Raw genomic sequence first — 24,270 nt, 5'->3', positions numbered from 1 at the left:
GCGAGTGTTTTATTTGCTAGGACTGGGAGGAGTATACATCACTTCTGTTCTCATTCCATTGTCTAGAACTCAGTAACATAGACACATCTAACTGCAAGGGTGACAATATCACTTGGAGCCTAGAAAAGAAGGCTCAGATTTAGGTGTATCTGCCACAAAACTCACACTAACTGCCTTTATTTCTCAACTTAATCTCCTATGAAGGGCCCAGGAAGCCGACCAGGGCTGGGCCCTACACCTGTCTCTGCTCTACTCTAATCTCCTGCCACGTTCCTTCTCATTTACTACACCTGGTCTCACCGGCCTTCTTTCAATTCCTGAATCCTGCGAAGTCCTTTTGTTTGCTCTTCCTTCTACCTGGATCACTCCTTTTACAGGTCATTTAGGTCTCAGCTCCCATATCATCTCCTCAGAGACCTTTTTTTGACCATCCTACGCAATGTTGTCCCCACCTCCCAGACACCTTCCCATAGAATCCCTCATAAAAGCAGGCCCTGGTGGCCAGGCATCCCCAGACATGTACTGAATCCTAGCAGAGTTTAGGCTCAAACAGGAGTACCCCTTATGCACATGCATAAGGAGTCCTGTCTGCAGTGATCAGGGTATTGTCTCCACCTCCCAAACATTGCTCTGTTGAGGAATAATGGTTGAGAGTGTTCAGAATTGAAGGAAAACACCAAATCTCATGCAATGTAATTAAAGACAAATCTACACTTCTACTGGATACATCATAGTCCAATTCCAGAACATCAAAGAGAAAGAATGACTGGAAAGAACTTCAAAAGGGGAGCAGGGGAAGATGGCACGGTAGGAATAACTCAGGATTGCACTTCTCAGTGAAGGCACAGAGGGTGAGTGCAAGCCACATTTCCAGACGGATCTTTGTTGCCCACAGAATGGGTAAATTCCCAGGTGTAGGAGAGACATGGGATGCCACCGCAGCTGTTTCGGCTGGCATGGCCGTTTCAGCCAGCACCACAGCACGGCAGCACTCTGCACAAAACGCACTGGTCTGGGTGCCCTGTTAAACTGGCAATTTGAGATTTGGGAGGGCAGACTAACATATCCATCTGATTAAACAGGACTTGGACAGTGAACCAGGCCAGGAGATTCCCCAGAAGCGATGGTTGAGCCAGCACAGGGGGTCGCTGCACGGTAAATCACACAGATCCTGGTGCCCTATCAGCAGGCGACTGAAACACCTGGGAGAGAGTCAACCGTTCAACTTAAAAAAAAAAAAAAAAGAGGGTCTGAGGCAGGGAGCCAGATGATCAGGCTCGGTGGGCCCCGCTCCCACAGGGAAAAACAAAACAGCAATTTGAAACGCTCAGGGTTGACAGTTTCACTGCGGGCACAGCTGAACCCAGGATGGTGCAGCTCGGTGGGGGAGGGGCATACACCATTACCGATGCATACTGCCCCTACTGAGGTACACTCCCATTGCTGACACAGCCTGCCATTGCCGAGGCAACCTGCCATAACAGAGAGAGTCCACCAATACAGAGGTGGGCCACCATCACCACAGCAGTTTTAACCACACCCATATAAACAGGACTACAGGGAATTACACTCAGCAGCAGGGCAGAGCCCATGGCAACAGGGCAGAGCCCACGACAGTAGGGCGGAGCCCACGGCAACAGGGTGGACCCCACAGCAGCAGGGCAGAGCCTCAACAGGCAAATAGTGACTAGACTGCCTCCTAGCTGGGCAGGACAGTGCAATGGATACTCATAAATAAAGCCGTAACTCCCCAAGACAGAGCATCTGAGGAAACAAAGGGGTTTTATGAGTTCTTCTGCAGCAGACTTGCATGTACCTGCCTAACAGCCCTGAATGAACAACAGAGCTCACAGCTCAGCACTTGAGCTCCTATAAAGGACAGACCATTTCCTGAAGCAGCTCCCTGACCCCCATATATCCAAAGAGTCACTTCAAAAAGGATTGATCAGACTGACATTTGGCAGGCATCATTCAGGGACAAAGATAGCAGAAGAAGAAACTGGTAGCATCCCTCACTGTTCTGAAGCTGCTACAGGTGTACCCCAGACAAGCAGGGCCTGGAATGGACCTCAGCAGTCTTACAGCAGAGGGGCTAGACTGTTAGAAAAAAAACTAAGAAACAGAAATACTTCATCATCAACAATCTGGGCATCCACTCAGAGACCCAATTGAAAAGTCAGCAACTACTCAGACGACAGGTGGATAAATTCACAAAGATCGGAAGAAACCAGCGCAAAAAGTAGGAAAACACCCGAAACAAGAACACCTCACCTCCTACAAAGGACCAAAACTCCTCACCAGCAAGGAAACAAAGCTGGATGGAGAATGAGTGTGATGAAATGACAGAATCAGACTTCAGAAGGTGGGTAATGAGAAACTTCCGTGAGCTAAAAGAACATGTTTTAAATGAATGCAAAGAAACTAAGAACCTTGAGAAAGATTTGAAAAAAGATTCAAGGAAATGACAACAAGAATGGACAACTTCGAGAGGAACATGAATGAATTGAAGGAGCTGAAAAACACAAGAACTTTGCGAAGCATGCACAAGTTTCAACAGCCTAATTGACCAAGCAGAAGAAAGAATATCAGAAGTCGAAGATCAACTCAATGAAATAAAATGAGAAACCAAGATTAAAGAAAAAAGCACAAAAAGGAATGAACAAAGTCTCCAAGAAATGTGGGACTATGTGAAGAGACCTAACCTACGTTTGATAGGTGTGCCAGAGTGTTATGAAGAGAATGAATCCTAGCTGGAAAATACTCTTCAGGATATTATCCAGAAAAATTTCCCCAACCTAGCAAGGCAGGCCAATATCCAAGTCCAGGAAATGCAGAGAACACCACAAAGATATTCTGCAAGAAGAGCAAACCCAAGGCACATAATCATCAGATTCACCAGGGTTGAAATGAAGGAGAAAATACTTAGGGCAGCCAGAGAGAAAGGTCGGGTCACCCACAAAGGGAAGCCCATCAGACTCACAGCAGATCTCTAGGCAGAAACTCTACAAGGCAGAAGACAGTGGGAGGCAATATTCAACATCCTTAAAGAAAAGAACTTTCAATCCAGAATTTCATATCCAGCCAAACTGAGCTTCAGAAGTGAAGGAAAAATAAAAGCCTTTGCAAACAAGCAAGTACTCAGAGATTTTGTCACCACCAGGCCTGCTTTACAAGAGCTCCTGAAAGAGGCACTACACATAGAAAGGAACAACCAGTACCAGCCACTCCAAAAACATACCAAATGCTAAAGAGCATCAACAAAATTAAGAATCTGCATCAACTAATGGGCAAAACAGCCAGCTAGCATCAAAATGGCAGTGTCAAATTCACACATAAGAATATTAACCCTAAATGTAAATGGGCTAAATGCACCAATCAAAAGACACAGACTGACAAATTGGATAAAAAACCAAAACTCATTGGTGTGCTGTATCCAGGAAACCCATCTCACAGGCAAGGATACACAAAGGCTCAAAATAAAGGGATGGAGGAAGATTGACCAAGCAAATGGAGAGCAAAAGAAAAGCAGGAGTTGCAATTCTCATCTCTGATAAAATAGACTTTAAAGCAACAAAGATCAAAAGGGACGAAGACGGTCATTACATAATGGTAAAAGGATCAATACAAAGAGTAGAGCTAACAATCCTAAATATATACAGACCCAATCCAGGAGCCCCCAGATATATAAGGCGAGTTCTTAACGACTTACGAAGAGACTTAGACTCCCACACAATAATAGTGGGAGACTTTAACACTCCACTGTCAATATTAGACAGATCAACCAGACAGAAAATTAACAAGGATATCCAGGGCTTGAACTCAGACCTGGAACAAGCAAGCCTGATAGACATTTACAGAACTCTCCACCCCAAATCCACAAAATATACATTCTTCTCAGCACCACATCACACTTACTCTAAAATTGACCACATATTTGGAAGTAAAGCACCCTCAGCAAATGCATAACAACTGAAATCATAACAAACATTCTCTCTGACCATACTGCAATCAAGTTAGAACTCAGAATTCAGAAACTAACTCAGAACCACACAGCTTCATGTAAACTGAACAACTGGCTCTTGAATGTTGACTGGATAAACAATGAAATGAAGGCAGAAATAAAGAAATTCTTCGAAACCAATGAGAACGAAGACACAACATGCCAGAATCTCTGGGACACATTTGAAGCAGTCTCCAGAGGAAAATATATAGCAATAAGTGCCCATATGAGGAGAATGGAAAGATCCAAAATTGACACCCTATCATCAAAATTGAAAGAGCTAGAGGAGCAAGATCAAAAAAACTCAAAACCCAGCAGAAGACAAGAAATAACTAAGATTAGAGCTGAACTGAAGGAGATAGAGACACTAAAAACTCTTCAAAAAATCAATAAATCCAAGAGCTGGTTTTTTTTAAAAGATCAACAAAATAGACCACTAGCCAGACTGATAAAAAAGAAAAGAGAGAACAACCAAATAGTGCAATAAAAAAACGATAAAGGGAAAATCACCACAGATTCCACAGAAATTCAAAACATCATCAGAGAATATTACAAACAACTCTATGCACATAAACTAGTAAACCTGGAAGAAAGGCATAAATTCCTGGACACCTGTTTCCTCCCAAGCCTAAACCAGGAGGAAGCCGAAACTATGAATAGACCAATAACAAGGTCTGAAGTCGAGGCAGCAATAAAGAGCCTACCACACAAAAAAAGCCCAGGTCCAGATGGGTTCACTGCCGAATTCTACCAGACACACAAAGAGGAGCTGGTACCATTCCTTCTGAAACTCTTCCAAATAATCCAAAAAGAGGGAATCCTTCCCAAATCATTTTATGAGACCAACATCATCCTGATATCAAAACCCAGCAGCGACTCAACAAGAAAAAACTTCAGGCCAATATCCATGATGAACATAGATGCAAAAATCTTCAATAAAATACTGGCAAGCTGATTGCAACAGCACATCAAAAAGCTTATCCACCATGATCAAGTAGGATTCATCCCGGGGATGCAAGGCTGGTTCAACATACACAAGTCTATAAATGTAATTCACCACATAAACAGAACCAATAACAAAAACCACATGATTATCTCAATTGACACAGAGAAGGCCTTTGACAAAATTCAACAGCCCTTTATGCTAAAAACCCTCAATAAACTAGGTATTCATGGAACGTATCTCAAAATAATAAAAGCTATTTACAACAAACCAACAGCCAATATCATAATGAATGGGCAAAAACTGGAAGCATTCCCTTTGAAATCTGGCACTAGACAAGGATGCCCTCTCTCACCATTCCTATTCAACATAGTACTGGAAGTTCTAGCCAGAGCAATCAGGCAAGAGAAAGAAATAAAGGGTATTCAAATAGGAAAGGAGGAAGCCAAATTGTCTATTTGTAGACGACATGATAGTATACCTAGAAGACCCCATTGCCTCAGCCCAAAAACTCCTGAAACAGATAAGCAACTTCAGCAAAGTCTCAGAATATAAAATCAATGTGAAAAAATCACAAGCATTCCTCTACACCAATAACAGACTTAAAGAAAGCCAAATCAAGAATGAACTGCCATTCACAATTGCTACAAAAAGAATAAAATACCTAGGAATACAACTCACAAGGAACGTAAGGGACCTCTTTAAGGAGAACTACAAACCACTGCTCAATGAAATAAGAGAGGACACAAACAGATGGAGAAACATTCCATGTTCATGGTTAGGAAGAATCAATATCATGGAAATGGTTATACTATCCAAAGTAATTTACAGACTCAATGCTATCCCCATCAAGCTACCATTGACTTTCTTCACAGAACTGGAAAAAACCACCATGAACTTCATATGGAACCAAAAGAGAGCCCGCATAGCCAAGTCAATTCTAAGCAAAAAGAACACAGCAGAGGCATCACACTACCAGACTTAAAACTATGCTACAAGACTACAGTAATCAAAACAGCATGGTACTGGTACCAAAGCAGAGATATAGACCAATGGAACAGAACAGAGGCATCGGAGGCAACACAACAGATCTACAACCATACAATCTTTGATAAACCTGACAAAAACAAGCAATGGGGAAAGGATTCCCTGTTTAATAAATGGTGTTGGGAAAATGGGCTAGCCATGTGCAGAAAGCATAAACTGGACCCCTTCCTGACACCTTACACTAAAATTAACTCCAGATGGATTAAAGACTTAAACGTTAGACCTGGCACCTTAAAAACCCTAGAAGAAAATCTTGGTAAACCATTCAGGACATAGGAGTAGGCAAGGACTTCAAGACCAAAACACCAATAGCATTGGCAACAAAAGCCAAAATAGACAAATGGGACTTGATCAATCTCCACAGCTTTTGCACAGCAAAAGAAACAGTCACTAGAGTGAATCGGCAACCAACAGAATGGGAAAAAATTTTCGCAGTTTACCCATGTGACAAAGGGCCGATATCCAGAATTTACAAAGAACTCAAACAGATTTAGAAGAAAAAAACAAACAAGCCCATTCAAAAATGGGCAATGGATATGAACACTTTACAAAAGAAGATATACATGAGGCCAACAAACATAGGCTCAAGCCTGTAATCTCAGCACTTTGGGAGGCCAAGGCGGTTGGATCACGAGGTCAAGAGATCGAGACCATCCTGGTCTACATGGTGAAACCCCATCTCTACTAAAAATACAAAAAATTAGCTGGGCACGGTGGCACGTGCCTGTAATCCCAGCTACTCAGGAGGCTGAGGCAGGAGAATTGCCTGAACTCAGGAGGCGGAAGTTGCGGTGAGCCGAGATGGCGCCATTGCACTCCAGCCTGGGTAACTAGAGCAAAACTCCGTCTCAAAAAAAAAACAAAAAAGAAAAAAGAAAAGAAAAGAAAAAAGAAAAAAATGCTCTTCATCACTGGTCATTAGAGAGATGCAAATCAAAACCACATTGTGATACCATCTCACGCCAGTTAGAATGGCGATCATTAAAAAATCTGGAGACAACAGATGTTGGAGAGGATGTGGAGAAATAGGAACACTTTTACACTGCTGGTGGGAGTGTAAATTAGTTCAACCATTGTGGAAGACAGTGTGGCGATTCCTCAAGGCCTTAGAAATAGAAATTCCATTTGACCCAGCAATCCCATTACTGGGTATATACCCAAAGGACTATAAATCGTTCTACTATAAGGACACATGCACACGAATGTTCATTGCAGCACTGTTTACAATAGCAAAGACCTGGAACCAAGCCAAACGCCCATCAATGATAGACTGGACTGGGAAAATGTGGCACATATACACTATGGAATATTATGCAGCAATCAGAAATGATGAGTTCGTGTCGTTTGTGGGGACATGGATGAATCTGGAGAACATCATTCTCAGCAAACTGACACAAAAACAGAAAATGAAACACCGCATATTCTCACTCATAGGTGAGTGATGAACAATGAGAACACATGGACACAGGGAAGGGAGTACTACACACTGGGGTCTATTGGGGGGAATAGGGGAGGGACAGCAGGGTGGGGGGCTAGGGAGGGATAGCATGGGGAGAAATGCCAGATGTGGGTGACGGGGAGGAAGGCAGCAAAACCCACTGCCATGTGTGTACCTATGCAAGTATCTTGCATGTTCTGCACATGTGCCCCAAAACCTAAAATGCAATAAAATAAAATAATAATAATAAAAGTTAAAAAAAGAAAATAGTGAATGAATGCTATATGTTAGAATTTCACATTTTACAGATAAGAAAATCATAGGATTAGTAGACAAATATGGCAGTAGAGCTAGAGCCCAAATCTTTGACTTTTAACATAAAATTAATTTTAAATAAAGCTAATACAAAATTCTTTCCACAAGAGATAATTTAAACAAATATCCCTTACCATCCAAAATCTGTACTACCAAGTTAATGATATGAATAATCTTCAAATCAATCCTAAACTATCACTATATTAAGAAGCTACCACACATGTTAATGAATTCTCATGTGCACCTCATCTTTTCCTTCCTTTCTTCAGTATTTATCGATCATCTGCTATATGTCAGTTTAGCAGATGAAAGATTTCTATAGAGTAAAATACCTGTTAATAGAGTTAATATAATTAGCATACACATACACATAAAATAAATCTAAGAGGAGAGTGAAGATTTCACATAAAAGATTCTAAACAATCTTGGAGTTGGAACTTATAAGGCCAAGGGAAAGATGCACAGGCAGGAAGGAATGGGGGTGTTCAGTACAGCAACAGTGAAGGGCCAGTTGGACATATGCTATGGAAATCTGGACTTAATTCTGAGTCCAGGGTTATTAGCCTTTTAGAAATTAGAACTTCCTTTATTCACTTAAAAAATGGTATAGATCACTCAATTCCCATCTTGTCCCAAATGATAATTGTACTTCTGTCATCTGAGAATGTATGCTATGACAAAAACTATTATGAATTTAGAAACCCCTTTTTTAAGTATATTTTTCACTAGTTCTATTAATAATAGCACTCACATATTTTCAAATTAACAGTATATATGTAGGATAATAATAAAAAAGAACTTCAAAAGTATTACTTCAGCAAGAAAGAATATGAGCCATAGGGGGAATGAGATGTAAGGAGCAGTAGTGGGCCAAGAGAGCAATAAAACATGTTGGCAAGTCTAATAATCAATGGATAATAAGTCATAACTATTGAGAGGTTAAAAGCATGGAGGTCAGCTTCGGGAGTGGTGTGCACCTGTGGTCCCAGCTACTCAGGAGACTGCTGTGCTCTCAGGAGCTCAAGGCTCCAATGGACTGAGATCGTGCCACTGAATTTCAACCTGGGCGACAGAGAGGTACCCTGTCACTTAAAAACAAAACAAACAAACCGAGAGTGGAGGAGGAACTAAAATTCCAGATGATATTCCACTATAAAATTACATGAATTTCATATAATTCTGTGATTTAGAAGTGAGGGGGAAAGAGCGTAGAGGAAAATTAAGTTCAGGCAGGACCACTACGCTTATGGACTCTTGAAGTTCCTCTGCACGGGGTAAGGTGTATCCTCTGTACCTTTTCTTTTAGTGTCTTTTCTTCTCCTGCCTGTATTAGGATCCATTTCTCCTGTGACAAGAAGATGGAAACTCTCTGCCCCAATCGAAGTACATTTCACCCCCAACTTGCCCCCATTTCTTCACAATGATCCCTGCAGACAATAGGGTTCCTTATGTATGGGCTGCAGGTCAGGAGGGAATAGTTAGGAGCACCCCTGCCTGAGCCTGAACTCTGCTAGGATTCAGTGCATGTCTGATCATGCCTGGCCACAGGGCTTGCTTTTGTGAGGGATTCCATGGTAAGGGCACAAAAGAGCACTGGGCACTATGGCAGGCAGGGGTTGTGGGGGCAGGATTAAGGACACAGAACAATAAGATTTATCTTCTGGCCCAGACTCATGGCAAAAAGAGTGATGGCACTATTAATCGCCTTGACCTCTGGAAGACACAGGGACAGACTTTAGTCTGTACTTGTGCCCTGTGGCCAAATGTCCCATGAGCTGCACAAGGTTAGAAATAACCAGGTCCATGCACATTTGTGTCTTTCCACAATGTCAGACTTTTATGGATGCTATCTCAAACATAAAAGCTTTGAGCTACATGGGGTTCAGCAAGGAGGCAATTCTCCTTAGTACTTCCTATTCACTCAGTTGTCAGAGCCATGGGCACATAAGCTCAAGCCACTCCACAGATTAGTCGATATTGCAAACCATACATAATAGTATATTTGATCAATATGCGAATGTTATAAATTAAACATTCCCCAACAAACAAAGGAACATTAAACATCAAGAGAGAAGGGATAGAAAAAAATACTAATGAACCAGTGTATAAATACTAATGAAAAATACTAATGAACCAGCGTAGACAAAAAATCATCTTCTGGTCTCGCCTGGGGTGGCTGTTGGTCTTGCAGGGAAGTCTTTGATATGGGCAGAGCTTTGGGTGGCAGATGTCAGATGCATATCATGAGTGACAGCAAGACAGTGCCTCTTAAGATGGCCTTTTTGAGCTGCTGAGGTCCCGTTCTTTTAATAGGCACCTCAGAGTCCTCTGGTGAGAACTGATAGTGGAAGAGTGTGCTTGGTTATATATTTTTCTAGTTGGATGTAGTTCTTATTGATCAGGCAAAATATCTGTTCTTTTTTGGCAAGGTGCCTTTTGAAATGGAAGATGGAGCCTTTTTCTGAGATGGAGTTACTTATGTCACAGGTGCTCTATACAAAGTATCACACTTAAAACCTTAGAGGGATTCTCTCGCATGGAATACAACTCTGCGGAGCATGAGTCCATGAAACATAGCTTATATTGACAGCTGAGAGGACATGCAGGATGACATCAGTAGGTGTGGTGGCTAGCTCTAAGATGGTCCTAGTAGTCCATGTCTCTTAGGATTCACATCCTTGTTCCCTCCCACATTGTACCATGATTAATCTGTGTAACCAATAGCATATAGCAGGTGGGATGGCATGTCACTTCCACGGCTAAGGCATAAAAGACATCATGGCTTCTTTCTTGTTCTCTTGAAGAGAGTAAGTTGCTGTGTCTTGAGCAGCCCTATGGAGAAGCCTACTTGATGAGAAAATGAGGTCTCCTGATAACAGCCAGAGAGAATCTGAGGCTCAGCCATGTGATTGAACCATCTTGGAAGTAGCTCCTCCAGCCCATCAAGCCTTCAGATGACTGTAGCCCTGGCCGTCTTCTTGACTGCAACCTCACAGAAGACCCTGAGCCAGAACCACCCAGCTAAACCAGTCTTGGATATCTGATCTTCAGAAATTGTATGAGATAACAAACATTATCATAAGCCATTGTAGCAATAGAAAACTAATAAAACAACATTTTTCTAGCACAACTCTAAGCAAATGGAATTAAATGTAACAAATCCTGTATAAATAGGGATAAAACTCTAAATGTGTGAAATGAAAGTAAATGTTTAATAATACTAAGATATATTCAATAGCATGGGGGAAATATATTATGCAAGACATATATTGGGAGAATGTTTGAGATTTCTTTGGAGAATACTGATAATTTCTCACTCCCCACCTCCAGGAAGAGAATAAGAAGCTACTCTCCAACATAAACCTATTGAGGGGGAGCTTCCAGGGCACACTGAGAGAGCTTAGTGTGCGTTCTCTGCAGCTGGGAAGGGAAGATCTTAGACTCCTGCTGAACTGAGGCCTGAGAAAGCTGAAGTTGCTTGTGGCCAAAAGACAGATGACTTGCATTTCCAGGGTTTGTTGGAGGGTTTAAGGTTTTCTATAGAACAAATATTTGCCACTTGGCATAGGGAATGCCAGGCTGGAGCCATTTTAAGTTATTCCCAAGAGCCTCACATGAAGAGTAAAATTTCAGTTGGGTGTGGTGACTCATGCCTGTTATCCCAGCACTTTGGGAGGCCGAGGCAGGCAGATCACAAGGTCAAGGGATCGAGACCATCCTGGCCAACATGGTGAAACTCCATCTCTACTAAAAAATATAAAAATTAGCAGCATGTGGTGCACACCTGTAGTCCCAACTACTCGGGAGACTGAGGAGGAGAATCACTTGAACCCGGGAGGCAGAGGTTGCAGTGAGCTGAGATCACCCCACCGCACTCTATCCTGGTGACAGAGCAAGACTGCGTCTCAAAAAAAAAAAAAAGAGAGAGAGATTTGTTGGTGCATTGTAAATCACCAGATTAGGGCTGGTGGTGGAATCAGTGGTGGCAGCTGGAGAAACAGAATCCATTGCCCACATCACAGATTGTGTTGGGCTCTGACAAACCCAAGGGTTATAAGAATCTGTTTCAGACATCAGCCAGGTCAGAGAGCAAGCCAAGTAAGAACTGTCCTGTCCTCTGACTCTTTTCAACCCTGGTAGGAGAGGAATTGAATGAAGAAGAAGCAGATGCCACTGCAAACTCCTTCCTAGATTACAGACTCTCACTGCTGGCCCTGGCTGGGGAGCAGAGGGGGAGGAGAGGGAGGAGTCTTACCTATGGATGAAGTGCGAAGTGTTGATTATTATCTTGGCTAGACAGTTCTTCTAAGTTTTTTATTATGAGAGTTGTCAAGCATAAAGGAAGGTGTCCATCACCTAGATGTAATGATTGCTAATGTGTCACATATTTGCTTCATCTTGTTTTTGCTGAAGTGTTTGGGATATATTGAAGACATGGTGTTTCATATTTCTGGATACTTCAGACTACCTCTTCAGAAACTAAGGATGTTTTTCTTCATGCGGCAGCAATGCTGTGGGATTAATGATGATTCCTTTGAGTCTCCTGGTGCCTGTACCTGTGTGAGTTTCCTGTGTGTTTTCATATATAGTTAGCTTATGCATGCCCAGAAAGAAAAACTGGATACTTAACATCTAAACTGAGACTGTTAATTTATGACTTAAAATGACTCAGAACTGTTCCCAAAGAAAAACCATAATAATTTCATTCAGGAGTGGAGGAATTTTATCCCTGCTGAATGAAGCTGAAAGACATGACAGAAAACAAGGGAAAATGTTTATTCTCATAATTTCAAAAACAAGAAAAGTTTATGTCTTGTAAGGTGACAGGCACTGCTGGAAAGATGCTATAAGTTTATTCACGTCTTTGTAACCCAGATGTTTAAAAACTGCACAGGAACCTTATGCATTGCTGATGTGCATGCAAATTGGTGCAAATTCTATGCAGGGTGCTGCAGCTGTATCTATCAGCAATTTTAAGGCAAACATTCTTTGATATGGCAATGCCTTCCTACAAATAAATTCCTATGAAATTTATTCTATACATATCCTTACCAGTGAAATGACAGTAAAAGCATGTGCCTTGAAGCATTGTAACAGCAGAAGATTGGAAACCATCTTAAAAGGCCATCAGTGAGGAACTAGTTGAATATATGGTTGTATATATTGTTATTTTTGTGATATATTACGTGTGTGTGTGTGGTGTGTTAGCTCAGGCTGTCATAACAAAATACCATAAACTGGGTGGCTTAAGCAAAAGACATTTCTTTCCTACCAGTTCTGGAGACTGGGAAGTTCAAGATCAAGGTTCCTGTTGCTTGAGTTTCTGATGAGGGCTCACTTCCTGGCCTGCAAACTGCCGCCTTCTGGCTGTGTCCTCACATGACACAGACAGAGAGCTCTGGTGTCTCCTCTTAACAAGCCCTATTCTAGGCATCACCCTTACGGCCTCACTTAACGTTAATGACTTCCTCATTCCAAATACAGTTACACTGGTGTTAGGACTTCAACATATAATTGGAGTGGGGGTCACAATCCAGTCCCTCGCATGTGGCATGGTATTCCACAACAGGAAGGAATACAACAGAATAAGCTAGCAGAAAGAATGAGGTTATATGTACAGATAGACTGTGAAGTGGAAAACAGCAAAGAACAGGATGAAGTGCTGAGTGCCCACATTTGCCCTCCTTATCCACTCTTGGCCCTTCCCCAGCTGCCTCCTGCCCCAGAGCGACCTCTTTAAACTGCATCAATAGACTCTTGTTCTCTGGCTCAGGTTGAGTTCAGCCCATGAGATGCTGCAGCAAAAGATCAGAGGGAAGTGAGGAAGGACAGGTGATTATGCCCTGCCCGCCCTGGAATGCTCCTCAGCTGGCCGTGTTGCTCACACTATGTCACTGTGCCCTCTCATTCAACTGTTGCTGACCTCTGACCTTGGGCTTTTCCCTGTCCTTGGTAGACAGTCCATATATGAAACTCTACTCAAATGACTCACTTTGTTTACACCATCTGTTTTCTGTCAGGACTCTCATTGATACAGTAACTTAGCATTTTCGTTTTTGAAAACACAACGGGTAAGCATGTTTTGAGGGTGGGGTACATGTACTTATTTACACTTAGAATATCTCTGGAAAACTGCAGAAGAAACTGATAACAGTGGTTGCCTCAAGGGAAGGAAACTGGGTGGCTGGGAGTAGGGGGAGAAGAGGAAGTGATATTTATATCTACTGCACCTTTTTTGTTCCTTTTAAATTTTGTACTCTATGCATGTATTATTTATTCAAAAATCTTAATTATTTAAAAAATAAAAAACAAAAAGTGCGGAGGGACTTGGTGCCAGAAAGCTTCACAGGCAGCAATCCCTGTAGCACCCAGGTTCCTCCCTCCCTAGGAGCGGCTGCCTTTCCTGGCAGATACTCCAAACAACCAACTAAACAAAAACACAAGCAAAAGCATGATTAACAGGCTTCTTCCACTCTGCACTATATAGATGAGAGGTGCAATGCTCTGAAAAACTTTGGTGCATTAACTCAGACCATTTCCTGATACTCATTGGCAGGCAAGAAGTTCCTACTAAAGACCGTAACTCAAAACCTCCATCAGCATGTATGCTGACCACCTTTGTCCCTCCCCTGATGGAGGTCAGAGCCACAGTGACCAGGATACAGCCTGCTGGGGGTTTTCACTTAGACCCACCCTCTCACCCCTCTCTGATGTCTTTGCCACACTAGGGACTCAAAACCATCTATGCCCTGGTTGAGCAATAGCAACAACGTAGGGGGTCTGGCTTGAAGACCACACAGGGAGGCCTTGTCCACCTCCTCTGGGCTTGGCTCTTTCTCCTGCTCTTCACCAATGGCTGCCCTGTTATTTAGCAATGTCTCTATTTTTATCATGCTTATTATACTGCAGTGCTCTTCATTTTCATCTCATTATCGTTGGTGGGGTCATCCAGCGGCTTTGTCGCCTGGGAGACAGGGAGGGAGCTGCGCACTCAGCTCTCTTTCCCAGGCTCAGCTAATCCATCATCTGACAATACATTGTCAGGTCTCTGTCTTCCGGTTGTAGGGTGGCTACCGGAGCCTGTGAGTTCTTCCAGCTCTTCTTACTGCCAGAGATGTCTAGTTTAATCACAGATTCCTGCATTGATCCTTCCCTGCTTAGACAGAAAAACATATCTATATTTTATGGACAGATATATAATTGATAGAGAAAACAGAACACGCATACAAATCCTTTGTATGACTCTTTCGGGGGAGTAGTGTCTCAAGGTAGCTGACTGCAGTATTGGAAGCACATAGGATAGAATTACTCCTGCCCTAAAGAACATATGTTGCTGTTATTTCCCCAGCTAACATGACACAAGGGTGGTGGATAGAAGTCCCCAGGACATTTTTGCAAAAGGGCTACCATAATTTTGCCCCAGTTCTGCAGCATTGCAAAACTGGTTAGGACATCAAGGAGGTGACCACAGGAAAGGAATGGACAAGGCACTCCTGTGAGGGGAACTGATGCTCATTGTCTCCAACCTGAGGGTCCTGCCCCTCTCTCCTCACATTCTGCTCTCCAGACCTGTAGTGGAGACATAGGGCTCCAAGCCCCAAGCCCTCTCACCCTGTGCCTTTTCTCATATGATATCTCTGCTGGACCTGCTCCTTCTCATTCTGTGAAACCCAGATCTCCACTGCTGCCTCTTTGGTGAAGACTTCCTGGATCCTTACCTTATACTCATCCATACCCCTCCAGCAAATTGAAACCTATTTTCCTCTGTGGTCCCATAGCGCTTGGCTCCTGGGATTGTTGCAGTTGGTTGTCCATTATCTGACTCTCCCACTGCTTGTGCATCATCAGATTTTACTGGGTGCCTAATGCACGAAATATAGCTTAGCAGAATAGTACTACATCCAGAATGCTAATTAGAGATACTTACATAAAGCGCTATCTTAGTCAGTTTGGGCTGTTATAACAAACTGCCATGGATTGGGTGGTTTAAACAACAAACGTTTATTTCTCACAGTTCTAGAGGCCGGCAGCCTTGGGTTCTTGGTGAGATCCCTCTTCCTGGTGAACAGACAGTTGCCTCCTTGTTGTGTCTTCACAAGGAGACAGAGAGCTGTGGTCCCTTCATCTCCTTATAAGAGTTACCCATCATGAGTGATCCACGCTCATGAACTCATCTAAACCTATTTGCCTTCCAAAACCGCTCCCCACTGCCCGCTTCCAACTACCATCATATCAGGGATTACATCAATATGTGAATTTTGGAGACACATAAACAGCCAGGGCAAGCATCGGACAATTAATGGTTTGCTTTGTGCCAGGCACTATGCCGAGAACTTCACAGGTATTATCTCACTTAACTCTCACCACAAGCTACAGAGTCTTCCCCTCCAGCAGCTAGAAGACTAGGGCTAGAAGGGGGTAAGTAACTTACTCAAGGCAACATGGCTAGAAATTGATAGCAACTGGACTTACATCCAAGTCTGACTCCACAGCATTTATTTCTTAAACTTTTAAAATTCAAATATAATACCTACATATGGTAAGGAATAAAAAGAATGTACCTCCCTTAAAAGCCCTACAACAACAATAGCCCTACAAGTTTACTCCCATTTCACTCCTGGGAAAAAGTGTCCCTGCTACCCAGATCAACAACACCTCTCCCAAAAGCAATCACTGTTGTTAACTCCCTTTTTCTTTCTAAAATTAGTCTATACATATACTCTTCTGTTTGCTTTTACACAGTAGCATATGCTAGATATTCTTCTACACCTTGCTTTTGTTTCCCACTTTACTTGTATCTTAGATATAAGTGGAACAACAAGGAGATTGTTCCATTATCAATGGCTAAAGACCTAGCCTCGTTTTTTTTTTTTAACAAATGCAGAGCATTCTATAAATTGTTATAACTTATTTAATCAACCCCTGCCGACGGGTATTCAGTGGTTTCCTGTCTTTTGCCATTATACTGGGGCTATAAAATGTGTCCTTGTCCCTAAGTCTTGGCTCAAGTTCCAGTGCATTTAAATCTTTGTTACTTCTGGAATTTTTAGCATAATAAATGAGGTTCAGAATGAGTAAAGCATGTGCTCTTGACCGCTATACAACAGCCAAATATCTTACCTGGCACACAGCAGGTAAATGCTTGTAAATGGTTGCCAATAACAATGACAATGGTGATACTCCCAGCAGCACCCATGAAAGCACATCCTTGAGGAATGCTGTTGAATATATGAAGAGGCAGCTAGTCCACAGCATTAAGGAGGGCTAACTTGAAGTCTTTTCACCCTCAGTAGGACTAGCCCTAATAGTCACTTACCCATCAGAATGAATGAGTTTGCAGAACTTTCCTGCAAATCATTTTTGACATGGGGAGGGAATAAAGACATGACAAGCAAAAAGTTATGGGATGCAGTCAAAGGGTTCTGACCCAAGATGGAGGAGCTTCTAAAGACACACTCTTAGAATTCATTTAAGGAACTGCTAGTGCACAGTTCAGAAGAACCACTGTCTGCACAATATTCAGTGGGTGCAGGCTAACAGGGATGGCCAAGTGCCAAGGGAATGGGGGCAGGTACTTGTATTAGGAGAGGTGATGGTGAGGAGGCAAAGCCAGCAGTGGTCAGACCAGATGTCTGAACACAGAACAGACCCTTTGTTTGCATGACAACACACAGGGCTTACGGTGAGCAGTAAGAGGCTCCTGTTTGGGATTGAGTGATGAGGCACCTTCACTCCCCAGACAATTGGTGTCATAGTGCAAGAGCAGGCAGATGCTGCTCTTTAGCCATAAAGTTGATAGTAACAAACAAACCCCCTGCTGGGTGGAGGTTGGGGTGTCACAGAGAAAAACTGATCAGTAGGGTGTGTCCCCATGCTCGGTATGAAGACTTGGTATTAAGACATCATTATAACAGCTAATATCAATCATAAACCCGGCTCAGATGTTCATTCATTTTCTTCTCACATCAGCCCTACAAGTTTACTCCCATTTTACACCTGAGAAAACTGAGTCACAAAGAAGTTGACCCTCTAGAATTGGAGTCATATAACTTGTGTCTGTTATCACAATTTGGACATCAGTTCTGCTCTGGGAGATGTACTTACAGATGGCTGGCTGTCCCCTAAGATGCAGTCTTCACAAGGAGAGCCCCCAGCAGGATGATCAGGCCTTAGGTCACACCTATGCCTTTTTTAAGCCACTTGACCCCACTCCAGAGACTGGCAGATGTCAGTGCTGCTCTGCTCCTTCCTGGTCCTCCTGAATGAAGACTGCAGTGAAGACACAAGCTGCTACTCTGAATAATGCAACCATGGAATAGTGGAAGTAAGAGCACTGAACAGGGAGTCAGGAAGCCCAGATCAGCAGATGGATGAGAGACCCCAGGAGAAAGGAAGGAGACAGGCAAGCCTCCTGACCCAGCTCTGCAAGAAACCAGCTATGGGTGAACACAGAGGTCACCAGATCCACCTGCAACAGGCAGGATCCAATAGGAGTCAGCAAACACAGGGGCCAGGAAGGAAGGGTGTGGTAGGCCTCTGGCTTTACACTACAAAGTCTGCTGATTAGGTGAGCCAGGATGTGCCAACACAGGGATCAGGAATTGTTTCTGCTTCAACTTGTCAGCAAGCCCTTGCCTTCTCCATCCTGGGAGAGGTGGGCTGACTCCTGTGAAAGGCACTTGGGTCATCTTTCAGGGGGATGCTGCTTCCTCCTCCCGCCCCACCCCCTATCCAGGGCTCAATGGATTTTCTGTTCTCTGGTTTTGCCATGTCTCCAGTCACCTACCAGCTGGCCTGGCCAAAGACAAGCAAAACGTGAAGTCAGAAAAGAACAAAGCCAATTTCCTTCAGCAGCCCAAGACCTTGACCTTGCCAGCCCCAAGCCTCACCCCTCACACCCAATTCTAGCTCACTGATAGAGGAAGGGAGTTCACCTTTATCAGCTGCACTTGTGAGAAACACAGTGTCTTCAGGTCCCTGTCAGGGCTCTCGTCTGAGGGGTGCTTTGAGCTGTCCATCTACTCTCGCAGGTTGTCATGGTGCCTGCTGCTCCAACTCTCCATTGGATGAAGCAGCAGATTGTCTCCATGGTGACCAAAAGGATCTGTGCAGAAAGGATGTTTGGCCTTGGAAATGAACTCAAGTGAACACTCCTGGGAAATAAACCTCTTCTGGTGGTGTCAAAAGAGATTCTCCTGCTTGTGACACAGTTCTTTAGCAATTCCACTGGCCCAGAGAGCCTAGCTTTCTAACATTTGGTGCCATCATCTGTGTTAACATAGCCATAGAGGATTAAGGCTCTTATAAAAGGGGCTTCACTAGCACTCAGCTCTCTTGCCCTTCCTCCTGTCCTGTGAGGATACAGCGTGCCTCCCCTCCAGGGGATGTTGCAGCAAGGAGCCATCTTGGAAGCAGAGAGACCCAATCCTCTGTAGCCAACACCTTGATCTGGAACTTCCCAGCCTCCAGAACTGTGAGAAACTGTCCTTTACAGATTACCCCCATCTCAGGTATTTTGTTATAACAGCACAAATGGACGAAGACACCCCTTCATTGTCATAAATGCTGCGACTCTACAACAGTGATGTTCTAATCTATAAGTGAAGGCAAATCAAAAGCAACCAGCAGGCCTCTCTGCAAATAAACTTTTGGTAGCTGTTTAAAATCACCACCAACAATCAAAACCTTTCTCCCCTTGCCTTTGCTGATAGAAAAAACGTTGACCAGGTACAGTGGCTCATGCCTGTAATCCCAGCACTTTGGAAGGTTGAGGCAGGCAGATCACTTAAGCCAGAAGTTCAAGAAGAGCTTGGCCAACATGGAGAAACACCATCCCTACTAAAAAGACAAAAGTTAGCCAGGCATAGAGGTTCATGCCTGTAGTCCTAGCTACTTTGGAGGCTGAGGCATGAGACTCACTTGAACCTGGCAGGCAGAGGTTGCAGTGAGCTGAGATGGCAGCACTGTACTCCAGCCTGGGTTACAGAGCAAAACCCTCAAAAGAAAAAAAAAACTGTTCATACACTATCCTGAGTTGCCTTTATACTTTCACTAAGAAGTCCATAGCATTGCTGTGGAGTCCCAGGTACAATACTGTGATGGTTAATGCCGAATGTCAACTTGATTGGATTGAAGGATACAAAGTATTGATCTGGGTGTGTCTGTGAGGGTGTTGCCATAATAGATAAACATTTGAGTCAGTGGGCTGGGGAAGGCAGACCCACCTTAATCTGGTGGGCACAATCTAATCAGATGCCAGGGAATATAAAGCAGGCAGAAAAACAGGAAAAGGAGAGACTGGCTTAGCCTCCCCGAGTCTACATCTTTCTCCCATGCGGGATGCTTCCTGCCCTCAAACATTGGACTCCACATTTTTCAGTTTTGGGACTCTGACTGGCTCTCCTCGCTCCTCTGATTACAGACAGTCTATTGTAGGACCTTGTGATTGTGTAAGTTAATAATAAAATCCCATAAACGTGTGTGTGTGTGCACGTGCATGTGTGTGTGTGTGTGTATCCCATTAGTTCTGTCCCTCTAAAAAAATCCCAGACTGACACGAATATATGCTGAGCGGATAGGTGGATGAAAAGGGGGACAATGGTAATAATGATAAATGCGATGAGCAGCTAATGAGCTACTATGCATACCTGCTTGCACAGACATAGACAGTCTGTAGTAACAGTGATTGCCTCCAAAGAGGGCAGCTGAATTCTAGAGTTTGAGGGTAAAAAAGAGACTTACTTCCCACTTTTTAAGTACTTCAATTTGTCACAAAATTACTTCATCAAAAGAAATGTTTAAGTAAATGAAAGTGTTGTCAATACCCTCCAGCCAGAGACCACCAGGAACACAACTGTAGTCCAATGAAACTGGTTTTATTGATTTGCCACAATGAGGGAGAACACACACCATGGGGATCTGCAGAGCATCTCAGCAAGAGAGTGTTAGAAAGGATTTAGCCCATGTCAGGAGATTTTGAGGAGGATTCAAGGAAGCAAGGCTTTACCCTGAATTGGATCGTGCAGGGAAGAAGGAGTAACTCTCTGATTAGAATCTTAACTCAATCTTAACAGTTTGAATCTAGAAAGAGAAAGGAAAGGAGCAAAGTTAAAGGTGCTCTTGATGAAACAGGAGCAGCCATTCTTATATAGGCTGGGGAATGGGTGTTTGGTCATTTTTGTAGTTTGGATGATATATTTAATCCATTCTCACGTTGCTATAAAGAACTACCCGAGACTGGGTAATTTATAAAGTAAAGAGGTTTAATTGGCTCACGGTTCTGCAGGCTGTACAGGTAGCATGGCTGGGGAGGCCTCGGGAAACTTACAATCATGGCAGAAGGCAAAAGGGAAGCAAGCATGTCTTCACAAGACAGAACAGGAGAGAGAGCGCACAGGGGAAGGCACCACACACTTTGAAACAGCCGGATCTCATGAGAACTATCCTGAAACAGCACGAGGGGGATAGTATAAACCGTCAGAAACCATCCAATGATCTAATCACCTCCCACCAGGCCCCACCTCCAACACTGGGGATTACAAGTCAACATGAGATTTGGGTGGGGACACAGAGCTGAACCATATCAGATAATTTATTTTGCCTGTGTTCAGACATGATTACAGAGTAATCTTATTTTTGCCTTTATTCATCAAGTTAACAGAGTGACCTTGTCTAAAAGTGGTATTTCCTGAAATTATGTATGTTCAATAGGGCACCTCCATTTAGCTGTAGGACCAGGACAGCTCCTATTAACACTAAGGCCTGGCTGCCTGGTTGCTCTTCTCTTTTTCAGTTACTTTCAAACTAAGGAGTACAGATATTAATTCAGTTACTTTTACTATACTGCATGAGTGGTACAGAAATTGACCTGATTTCTTTTTAATTATTGATTGAATACTAAGTAAGAATCACTTCAGCAACTTTTTGAGACACCAGAGTCCTTAATAGAAGCTATTCTAAAACTCCACTGAGTAGGAGCTTTGAGGATGGGCCTGCTGTTGGCTGGGATGCAGTAGGGATTAGCCAGTGTCTCTGACCACCATCAATATGACAGTGAAGTCATTTGGGCTTATCGGTGGGCTGGCAGAGGTTAATGCCAGCTGGGCCATCCCAACAAGAACTATTCTTATTGAAATACAGATGCTCCTGCCCTGGTGAGTAGGGGGGTGCTTCTTAAAGGATCATCAATTCAGGAGACCAAGAAAGCAGGGGAACCTTGCTTGGGGCTTTCTCATGAACAAGCCCACACTGGGAATTAAGGAACCTGATTTCTGGATGATTTCTTCCACCAGCCCTCCACATTGTCAAGTCCCTTGCCCCTCTGTGGCCCTCAGTTTCCTTGTCTGTAAAATGGCAGGGGAGATGAAAGGTGGGGGGAAATTAGACTTTTGTCATATCTTTTCCAGTTTTCTCTTCCTTAATTCTGGGGTGTAGCTGCTCCCAAGGCAGGTGATGGCAGGTTTCAACCTCTTCTTGAAAAGGTTAGAGACCAGGTGCACTGGAGGAAAACCAGCAGATTTGGCAGGAAAAATGCAACCTTCATGGTAGGCATGTGGGCTTACATCAGATGAATCCTCAGACAGTTACACTTCCCCACAGCAACATAAATGCTTAACCCAACAAGGGAAGCAAGGCAGTAGGAGAACTGAGTCTTCCTGAATGGTTTGGCAGAAAGTTAGCTCATAAACTTCAGGAGAATGGGGAAAAGAAGAAAGGACTTAGAGGAGGATTCTGGACATGGCTCTATCTGATGCAGGCTGTTTTATAGTTGGGGGTTAGAGGGTCCTATGATCTGAATGTAGCCCCTGAAATTGTTATGCTAAAACTTAATGGCTAGTGTGATAATATTAAGAGGTAGTATCTTTATGAGATGATAAAATCATGAGTGCAGAGCCCTGATGGGTGGGATTAGAGCCCTTATAAAAAGGCTTGAGATAGTGGGTTCATGCTCTTATGCTCTTCCAGCATGTGAGGGCACAGCCACGGGATGCCATCTTGGAGGCAGAAAGCAGCCCACACCAGACACAGAATGTTGGCACATTGCTCTTGGACTTCTCATGCTCCAGAACTGTGAGAAATAAATGTCTGCTCTTTATCAATTATCCAGTCTGCAGTATTTTGTTATAGCAACATGAACAGACTAAGATAGACAGTGATGGTTTCTTTTGCTTGGCATCCCATACTCCCTCCTCTTGCCTGTTAAAAGAACCCCTCCATATACCTGCCAACTGTACTCTCAGTAAACGGTTCAGTTGGCCCAGGGAACCATTTGCTTTAGACAGAAGGAAAACTCATTTTTCTGATAAAATCTGACCCAAAACATTTGAGACCCAACTGCCTGACACTCTGGCCAGGGTTATTGCTGAGGTTTCCAGACATCAAATCCACACCTGGGGTGCTTCAGGTCTCCAGGGCTCCACCATTACCATGAGCATCCTTTGCAAATTGTCGAAGCCAGGCCACCTGAAATGGGACAAGAGAAGGCCCTGTATTCCTCCACTTCCCAGGTCCTCACGTTGTAAACTGTCCTGTTAGTTATTTAGGGAAAAGTCAAGGGAGTTTTAAGATCAGCATTTAAGCTTTATAGTATTAATTCTTACATTTAAATAATTCTATTTTACAACAAATAGAACATTCAGTTTTGAAAGACCCCAAGCTCCTTTGATGAGTCTCGTTAATTAAGGGTTTTTTCTCTGATCCTCCTTTCCTGTCTTTTCTTCCTTTTAATTCTCTGGTTTCTTTCAGTAACCCTAAGTGACAGCCACAGGGGACTGCTCAAACCATTAATGACAGATTTGAGATTGGGCAGCCTGAAAGCCTCCCGTGAAAATTTCTGAACTGTATCCCTTGGGGGAAGTGGACTAATTGTCATTTGTGCATAGGAAAGATTCTGTTTCTCCCTGGAGTCTCACAGGAGCAATGGATTGAGTGTTTTATCCATAAATATATTTGAGCCCATGAACTGTTACTTCCTAGAGACCGTATAGCAGATGTATTGGGTTCCCTGACTCACACCCTCTTGCCCTCATCCTGATCTCAGACATGGCTGGGGTGGGCCATTTCCTGTGGATCTCAATTCATTGCACTGTGGATGCATCTTCCTCTTTGATTGGGGGAATTGTAGAGGAGCTGATAACCCCAAGACAACCTTTGATAGGTGGGAGATGAGAACCCATGGAGGAATGCTCCATCTGCCATCCCACACTTCTGGAGGCATCCCACACTCTTCTTAAGAGATCCTAGAGGGATGGGCATGTAGTGGCTTTCCTGCCTCCCTGACTCTCTCATCACTCCCCACCCCTTACTCCTGCTCCCTCCCATATCTTGTCCAAATATTGAAAGCCTCAGGCTCTGATTTCAAGAGACAGAACAGTAAAAAACTGCCAGAGGAAAGAACTGGGCTGATAGAGCCTTGGCCATCATTTTGTCATGGAGGGTGGTTAAGAAAAACTCAGATTCAAATCCCAGCTTTGCCTCTTGCAAGCTGTGTATGTATATCCATGAATTAACTTCTCTGGAGTGGGTAGC

Source organism: Callithrix jacchus, chromosome 8 (assembly GCF_049354715.1).
Source record: "Callithrix jacchus isolate 240 chromosome 8, calJac240_pri, whole genome shotgun sequence".
Lineage (NCBI taxonomy): Eukaryota > Metazoa > Chordata > Mammalia > Primates > Cebidae > Callithrix > Callithrix jacchus.
Note: the sequence above shows the minus strand (reverse complement) of the source record.